This window comes from Crocuta crocuta, unplaced genomic scaffold (genome assembly GCF_008692635.1).
Source record: "Crocuta crocuta isolate KB4526 unplaced genomic scaffold, BGI_CrCroc_1.0 scaffold6, whole genome shotgun sequence".
Classification (NCBI taxonomy): domain Eukaryota; kingdom Metazoa; phylum Chordata; class Mammalia; order Carnivora; family Hyaenidae; genus Crocuta; species Crocuta crocuta.
This window is the reverse complement of record NW_027531917.1, coordinates 270400-278769: the sequence shown is the minus strand read 5'-3', so window position 1 is coordinate 278769 and position 8370 is coordinate 270400. Positions and strand designations below refer to the sequence as shown.

Genomic DNA, 8370 nt, shown 5'->3' with positions numbered 1-8370 from the left:
TGAAGTCCTAGCCACAAGAATTAGACAAGACAAAGAACTATATGGCATCCAAATCAGAAAGAAAGACATAAGACTGTCACTATTTGAAGCTGACATATTATATATAGAAAACCCAAAGATTCCATCAAAAAACTGTTGAAATAAATCAGTTCCATAAAGTTGCAGGATACAAAATACAAAAAATCTATTGCATTTCTATATACTAATAATGAAACATCAGGAAGAAATTAATAAATAATCCCATTTACAATTACATCATAAAGAATAAAATTTATACCTAGGAATACATTTAACCAAGGAGTTGAAAGACTTGTACTCTGAAAACTACAAGATGTTGGTGAAATAAATTCAAGATGCCATAAATGGAAAAGTATTACATGCTCATAGATTAGAAGAATTAATATTGTTAAAATGTCCAAACTACCCAAAACAATATACAGACTCAAGACAGTATCTATCAAAACTCCAATGGCATTATTCCCATTACTAGAACAAACAATTCTAAAACTTGCATAAAACCACAAAGGATCTTGAAGAACTAAAGAAATCTTGAGAAAGAAAAACAAAGCTGAAAGTAACATGTTGTCTGATTTCAAACTATATTACAAAACTATAGTAATCAAAACAGTGTGGTATTGGCATAAAACCAGAAACTCAATGGAATAGAATACTCAGAAATAAAACCACATGTATACGGCAATTAATTTATGTGAAAGGGGCCAAGAATACACAATGGGGAAAGTACAGTCTCTTAAATAAATGGTTTTGGGAAAACTGAAAAGCCACATGAAAAAAATGAAACTATACTATCTTACACCATATAGAAAAATTAACTCAAGATAAAGACTTAAATGTAAGGCCAGAAACCATAAGACTCCTGGAAGAAAACATAGATGGTAAGCACCGTGACATTGGTCTTAGTTATATTTTAGATCTGACTCCAAAGGCAAAGAAAACAAAAGCAAAAATGAAGTATTGTGACCACATCATATTAAAAAGCTTCTGTACAGCAAATATTACCAATAACATAAAAGACAATCTACTGAATAGGAGAAATATTTGAAACCCATACATCTGATAAGGAGTTAATATCAAAATATATAACTCATAGAATTCAATATCAAAAAGAAATCTGATTAAAAAATGGGCAGAGGAACTGAATACACATGATTCCCCCCCCAGGAAGACATATAGATGATCAATAAGTATATAAAAAATGCTCAACACCACTAATCATCAAGGAAATGCATACCAAAACCAGAATGAAATACTGTTTCATACCTGTTAAAATGGCTATCACCAAAAAGACTAGAAAATAAGAAGTGTTGTTGAAGAGCCTAAAATTAAGGCCTCCATTAAGAGCAACCTCGGGCTGCACGTAGCCCCAGTTCCAGTTCCAGAAAAAGCCTCAGGTTGTTCAAGGCTAAAGCCATCCTCGGACCGCCCTCAGATCAGCTAATCAAAAAACATTCCTATGGTCTGAGTCAAGGCTGGAAACTACAGATACAAACTAGCCAATTTCTCACCGCTTGTCTGAACCCCACGTGGGCCCTTTGAACTCACCTCATAATTGGTCATTTTCAAAGGATTCTCAAAAGTCATAATTGGGTCCCACCAAAAGTAATGAACACCTCACAGACACTGAATGGTCAAAGCTGTAATTGTAATTGGTGCTTATGTGATGATGCTACACGTACTGTAACACCCCCATCCCTTACTCCTTAAAAACCCTATTCGCTATTGTTCTTTGCTTCACCTTGCTACCACGACACCAGTAGGCGGGTGAGCCCCTGCTCGAGCTTGTAATAAAGACTCTTTTGTATTTGCATCAGTGCCGGCTCCTTGGAGGTCTCTGGGACTCGCAATTCGGGCACAACACTGTCAAGGATATGGAGAAAAAAGAACCCTTGTGCATGTTGCTGGGAATGTAAATTGGTGCAGTCACTATGGAAATCAGTGGCATTTCCTCCGAAAATTAAAAATGGAACTATTAAATGATCTAGCAATTCCACTTCTGGTATTTCCCCAAATAAAATGAAAACAATAACTCCAATGGATGTATGCACCACCCCCTTCCCCATGTTCACTGCAACATTATTTGTGGTAGCCAAGAGATAAGAGCAATCTAAGTGCTCACTGATGGATGAATGGATAAAGAAAATACCTTATATAAAAACAATGGAACACTATTCAGCCACAAAAAAAAGACTAAAATCTGGCCATTTGCCACAACATGGATGGACCTTGAGGGCATTATGTTAAGTGTAGTAACTCAGACAAAAAAAGACAAATTCAGATTATATCACTTATATGTGGGATCTAAAATTTTTTTAAAAATAAAGAAAAAAAACAAAGAAAAATTAAGCTCCTTAGACACAGAGAACAGCTTGGTATTTGAGGGGAGGGGATGGGCAAAATTGGTTAAGAGGGCTAAAAGGCACAAACTCCCAATTATAAATTCAATAAATCAGGGGATGTAATGTACAACATGGTGACTATAGTTAATAATCTTGTGTTGCATATTTTAAAGTTGCTAAGAGTAAATCTTAAAAGTTATCATCACAAGAAAAACAAATTCATAAATATGTATGGGATGAATGTTAACTAGACTTATTGTGGTGATCACTTCACAATATATACAAATACTGAATCATGTTGATGCCTGAAACTAATATAATGTTATATGTCAATTATATCTCAAAAAAATTAGAAGACAAACCAGGCAATTATTATTTCCAGTTCCATGTGTAAGGAGTTTAGAAGTTGCCAATACATCCTAAAACTAAGTAAAAGTTAAACAAATGAAAAAAGTCAGCAAGTTTTCTTGGATTTATAAGAGAAAGAGGACATAGGTAACTGCTACCCAAAATATCAGAGAGAGATGAATAACGAAAGTTACAACTTACCAAAGGAGCAGAGACTCAAGAGAAGAAACATCCATGGAAACTAGCGCAGGAGTAGAAAAATCTGAACTGTAATGGATGAATTCCTGCAGGTTCAGTGTAAACAAGTCTGAGAGTTAAAAACCCCAGGAGAAACTATCATGCAGGGTGAGGTTGGAGGCTCACAATATTGTGAATATCAGAGAAAAATCCCTTCCTGCTTCAGGCAGAAAAAGGGGGAAAGGAACCATTTTGAAATACCCCAGAGTGCTCTGTTCTTTTTAACAAGGTATGCCTTCAGGGGAAAGTAATTAACCAACACCTAACCTATTGGGAGAATTATCAGAGTTTAACTGAGCTGAGGAAGGAAAATACTCAACTCAAACCCACTCTAATTAATCTGTCCCACCTGAGAGGGCAGGAAAAAAATGAGAAACTCTAGTCAAGTCCAGAGGTCTAAGTCACTAAAACCTGTATGCTAATCAGAGGACAATAAAATGCTTTCCCTCCCCTCACATCACACTACCACAGTTAACAACCTATTTACAATAAATTCCTTTCATCTAATACATGATGTCTGGGTTAAAAAAAATTACAAGGCATAACAAAAAGCAAAAAAAAAAAAAACAATTTGAGAAGATAGAGCAAGTGTTAGAACCATGTATAATAGGGATGTTGGGATTGTAAGAACAGGAATTTAGAACAAATATGATTTAAATGCTAAGGGCTCCTGAGGATAAAGTAGGTGACATGTAAGAACAGTAGGGTGATGTAAGTGTAACAGTGAAAATCCTAAGCAAGAACCAAAAATAAATGCTAGAGATTAAAAAAAAAAATGGAGAATGCCTTTGATGAGCTTATTAGTAGACTGGACAAAGCTCAGGAAAGAATCTCCAAGATAGAGGATGTATCAATAGAATCTTTGGAAAGAAAAAAAAGCAAAAAGAAGGAGAAAAATAACAAATAATAGAATATCCAGGGACTGTGGGACAACATGAACAGTATATTATACCCATAATGGGAAGACAAGAAGAAAAAGAAAGAATGGAACAGAAGAGATATTTGAAACAATAATGACTGAGAATTCCCCCAAATTAATGTCACGTACCAAACAACATAACCAGGAAGCTGAGAGCACAAAGCAAGATAAATTCCAAAACAAAACCAAAAATCAACAAAGAAAAAAAATAATACAAACCAAGACTACATCTAGGCATATAATTTTCAAGCTTCAGAAAATCAAAGACGAAGTTCTGAAAGAAGCCAGAGGAATAAAACATCTTACCCATGAAGGAACAAAGATAAGACTACTTCTTCCAACAAGAACCGAGTACATATTCTTTTCAGGTACATATTCACTAAGATAGACAAGATTCTGGGTCAGAAAACACACCTTGACAACTTTTAAAGAATATAAATCATACAATGTCTGCTCCTAGACCACAATGGAATTAAACTAGAAATCAAAAACAGAAAGATAACTGAAAAATCCCCAAATACATGAAGATTAAACAACATACCTCTAAATAATATATGGATTGAAGAAGTCAAGAGAAATTAAAAACTATTTTGAACTAAATGAAAACACAACTTATCAAAGTCTGTGGGATGCAAAAGCAGTACTTACCAAGAAATTTATAGCATTAAATGCATGTATTAGAAAAGAAAAAAGATCGACATTTCCACCTGAGAAACTGAAAAAAAAGAGCAAATTAAATAAGGTAAGCAGAATTAAAGAAATAATGGGTGCAACTGCATCTCAGAACTGGGTTGTGAGACTTCCCATGCTTGGTGGCCTACCTTCCTTCACATCTATGTCCCATGTATCCCCTCAGACCTCTTGAAGGAATTCTTTCCACCTAGATAGGAGTCGGAGACATATTTGCTTTAAGGCCACAGTCAGTGCCATGCCCAAGAATAAAAGTAAAGGAAGTAAAATTAGACACAGAGGTAAGAATGATAATGAATCTGAAGAAAGAGAGCTGGTATTCAAGAATGATGGGTAGGAATATCCTCAAATAATCAAAATGTTGGAAAATGGACAAGGCAGGGTTTGATGGCATTAAGAGATTATGTGAGAAAAAAAGGTTTGGATAAATATCTCAGACATTATATTGGTTTGTCTAGGAGATTACCAGGATAATGAGGCTGATGCAATTTTAAAATACAGTGCAGATGAAACTAGAAGACTTGGCGCATAATGAGCTTCCAGAGCATGCTAAATGCAATAAAGTAGATACATTTGGACCTGGAGATGATGACAACATGCACTTTGGCAACACTGGAGATGATGAAGGAGATGTGATAATATATAAATTGAACTCAACATTTTATGTTCCAATTTTTCTGAGAGTTGTTCTACACTTTGGAGTCTGGCTATGACCCATTAAAGAAGATAGAAATTTTATTAGCCTCAGAGCAACTTGTTAGAGCAGACTGATTTGTTTCTAACGTATTATATTTCTTTAAAGACTAGTAATGCTGAATATCTCAAGTCAAAAGTTAAAGCTATTTTGTTCTTTTGATGTAATAGAATTTATGGGTAAAGACTATCTTTTATTAAAAAAGGGGGATATGCATTGCAGCTTTTCCTCCTTTGACCACTTCTAGTAAGTAAATGAATGTTTTGAATAAACCATTTGCCCTACATTCATCATGGATTATGATAAAGCCCTAGTTTTGATAGCCTGTTGACTGCATATCATTCTGTCTATTCTGGTTCCTATAATTTCCTGCGAGATTCTGACACAACGTAAGGGAGGCAGAAATACGCATTTTAAGTAAAAAAGATGACTGTTTTATACATTTAAGTGGCAACTGGCTATTTTTATACTAGTTTTCATATTATGCACATTCTTTTTAATTTTTTTGTGTTTTTATTTATTATTGAGACAGAGAGAAACACAACATGAGTGGGGGTGGGGCAGAGAGAGAGAGAGGGAGACACAGAATCCAAAGGAGGCTCCAGGCTCTGAGCTGTCAGCACAAAGACCGATGCCAGGTTCAAACCCAGGAACTGGGAGATCATGACCTGAGCCGAATTCAGACGCCCAACCGACTGAGCCACCCAGGCGCCCTGATACTGTGCATATTCTTTTCATGATCTCATTTTGAGACAATAAACATATTAACAAAAAAGCATTTCTGAAACATAATTTCTTATTTAAAATATTTTTTAATGTTTATTTTCTGAGAGAGAGATAGAGACAGCGTGAGCAGGGAAATGTCAAAGAGAGAGGGAGACACAGAATCCGAAGCAGGCTCCAGGCTTTGAGCTGTCAGCACAGAACCCGAGTGGGGCTCGAACTCACGAACTTCAAGGTCATGACCTGAGCTGAAGCCAGTCACCTAACAGACGGAGCCAGCCAAGCACCGCTGAAACATAGTTTTTAGAATCTGAATTTTAATAGCAGTTTTGAATTTGTAAGGTTGCTAGTTGTATATTAGGTGGCATCCATTATCTTGACTTTGGAGATATTAATATAGGTGTTGACTTTTTTTCTTACTATGCATGTGAAATTTAACAAACAATAAAATATGTTTTGTTCATATACATGTATGCATAAGTTTTTATAGAACAAAATAGTATGTTAAAGTCTCATTTTGTTTCCAGAAGCCATATATATGTGAGGTATAATTTTGGGTGCCTTATAAATAAATCACGTATAAATTAAAATATAATTTCATAACAACTTATACAATTTAACCAGCCCTAAGTGGAGCAGAGAGAAGGGAATAAGAACTTAAAAAAAAATGGTCTGCAATTTTGAATGCAAGAGCTACAATTGAGAAAATAAATAAATAAATAAAATAAAGGCAAGGACTCAGTGACTCAGTCAGTTAAGTGCTGACTTCAGCTCAGGTCATGATCTGTCAAAACCAGAAGCACTGCCCAATAAAACTTGTAATTGTTTACACCATAAGGAAATAGCAGGCCCAATCATAGGCCAACAGGAGACACACTATGAAAGGTGAAAGAGCAACATGTGGGTTATGCCATTCATTGCCACACTCAGATCATCTCTTATAGAAGGGAGTCTTTTCTATGTTTGCCCTGTAAGAAGAGATCAAAGCTATAACCAGTAATTGCTGTGTATTTCCTACCATCCATTTTTCATTTTACTGCATTTGTTCTGGCCCTACACCAGGTGAGTAGAAATAGAGATATTCACAGAATTTTAAAAGGCAATCCACAGAATGGGAGAAAATTTTTAAAAATAAAAAAAATAAATAAGTAGAAGAATGATAGTTTAGGGCTTTTATTTATTTATTCTTATTTGAAAAAACATTCTCCCATTCTGTGGGTTGCCTATTCACATTATTTTGTTGTTGTTGTTGTTGCTTATTTATTTATTTTGAGAGAGAGAGAGAAAGAGAGTGAGAAGACGGAAGGGACAGAGAGAGAGAGAGAGAGAGAGAATCCTCAAGCAGGGATTCACACAATCAACACAGAGACCAATGTGGGGTCAAACTCATGAACCTTGAAATTATGACCTGAAATGAAATTCTACAGGAATCAAGAAATCAAGAGTCAAACTCTTAACAGATTGAGCCACCCTAGCACTCTCATTCTTCTACTTTTAAACTACTTCATTTTGTTATTCATAGACAAATTTAACACCAATCACAAAGAACCATGCTTTCTGAAATCATCACATGCACACACACACACACATACACCATGCAAAGACAAAACACCACCTCCATAAAGTCAAGCAAGTGTCCTTAATTTGACACAACTTAATAAGTACCTACTTTGCAATTGCTTCATCTTTACTTGATAGTATATGAGAGAGAGAAAAATAGAGAGAGAAGTATATAACAAGTGTAAGTTATGTGGTGACAGAACAAATAAACATAAAACTACTAAAATCTATTCAGGTATTTATTAAGTCAAAAATATTTATTGAGTACCTACTATTATGTAACAGGAATAATAGGTACTATAAATATGGATGGCAGTGAAGAAAATATTAAAAAGTCTTTGCCCTCATGAAACTTTCATTCTAGTGAAGGAAGCAGAGATAAACATGATAAATACTCCATTTCAAGGATTTCCAATCTACATTTAAATATCTCTGGAAATATAATGTATCTTTCACCAGTGACATGACATTATCTTATTGGCAGCATTTTTTCATAGTATTACGTAAAATAACACTGCAGCTTATAACTGAGAATGCTTTTTAGTTAATAGGATAAAATAATTAAAATACATAATTACAGAAAAAAACTAATAAAAAGAGCTAAAAATTTGAACAGACAATAGGTAATAATCATGTGATTTTAGAATAGCTAATAAACATGTGATTTTCCCAGCTGATATTTAGTATTAAGTTCAAAGGAGAAAATATAAAGCAGAGAGTGGGCATGAAGGTATTGTGATTTTAAATAAAATGGGCAAAGAAGGCCTCTATGATGACATAATGTTTTTGTATGACTTAATGAAGCAAGAGAGTAAACCATGAAGACATCTGAGGGAAGATCC

The 8370-nt window shown here is 34.7% G+C and overlaps 1 pseudogene; it reads left to right on the top strand.

The window, feature by feature from the left end:
* The first annotated feature begins 4789 nt into the window (after positions 1 to 4789).
* On the top strand, positions 4790 to 5264 carry LOC144240547 (eukaryotic translation initiation factor 1A, Y-chromosomal-like; annotated as a pseudogene).
* The last annotated feature ends 3106 nt before the right edge of the window (positions 5265 to 8370 follow it).